The following is an 825-nucleotide window of genomic DNA, read 5'->3' as shown; positions in this document are numbered from 1 at the left end:
CCTGTCTCTCTGTGTAGGCATACTGACTATTCCAGACTATTAGGAAGTTACGAATTTAAGCCCCGAATTTTGCCTCGTCCAAGCATAAGGCTCATGATGATTCCTGAAAAAAACTAATCGAGCACTATTGAAGGGATCTCCCTTTCCCAAAATAATTAACTGATTCATCAATTATTAATAATCTGCAGCACACTCATCAGATCAAATCCACCATCCATTCTCTTCTTTTCTTCATATAAATAGTTCTTCAGTTCGTTTCCTGTTGTTATACAACTTCCTAATTTCACGAAAGCCTCTCAAAGTTTATTCGTTTGAATGTCATGTCATACGCGTGTCTGAAAAAAGTACGCATACTTGTACTGTAGAATAATCATGAAAAAAACGTACAATGTGGATTTTAAAAACTAATGATAAAACGGACAACACAGAATGTAATGAAAATTACGATATGCATAATGGTACATAAATAAAGAAGGTACCTTTAGTATATTTTATGCATTGTATGCCTGGTAAGACTTCACTAATAGAAAACTTCACAATGGATATACGCATGTACACTCGCTAAAAAATATCTTTGCTCGGGAGTCGCTGAAACGGAAACGATCGCTAGGAGTTGATTCGGAAATCTTGGTACTTGTCGGTATTTTTCGAGGGACGTTTTTTTGGCTACAACCGGATCTATAGAGTGTAATTAATAAAAGAGTTAAAAATTGTAACCCTTGGGGGGGGTGGGCCAGCCAGACCTTGAGTGGGCAAACAGACTTAGGGGAAAGCAACTACCCCCTAGCCCCTAGCCCCCAAAGGAACCCCTTCTCAGGGGTACCA

General features: G+C 38.8%; 1 protein-coding gene across 1 annotated transcript in view; it reads right to left on the bottom strand.

The window, feature by feature from the left end:
• LOC119590451 overlaps positions 1 to 825 on the bottom strand; it is a 7,918-nt gene that overhangs the window by 1,199 nt on the left and 5,894 nt on the right. The gene's annotated exons all lie outside the window — the stretch shown is intronic.

Source organism: Penaeus monodon, chromosome 27, assembly GCF_015228065.2.
Source record: "Penaeus monodon isolate SGIC_2016 chromosome 27, NSTDA_Pmon_1, whole genome shotgun sequence".
Classification (NCBI taxonomy): Eukaryota; Metazoa; Arthropoda; class Malacostraca; order Decapoda; family Penaeidae; genus Penaeus; species Penaeus monodon.
This window is presented reverse-complemented; position numbering and strand designations above follow the sequence as displayed.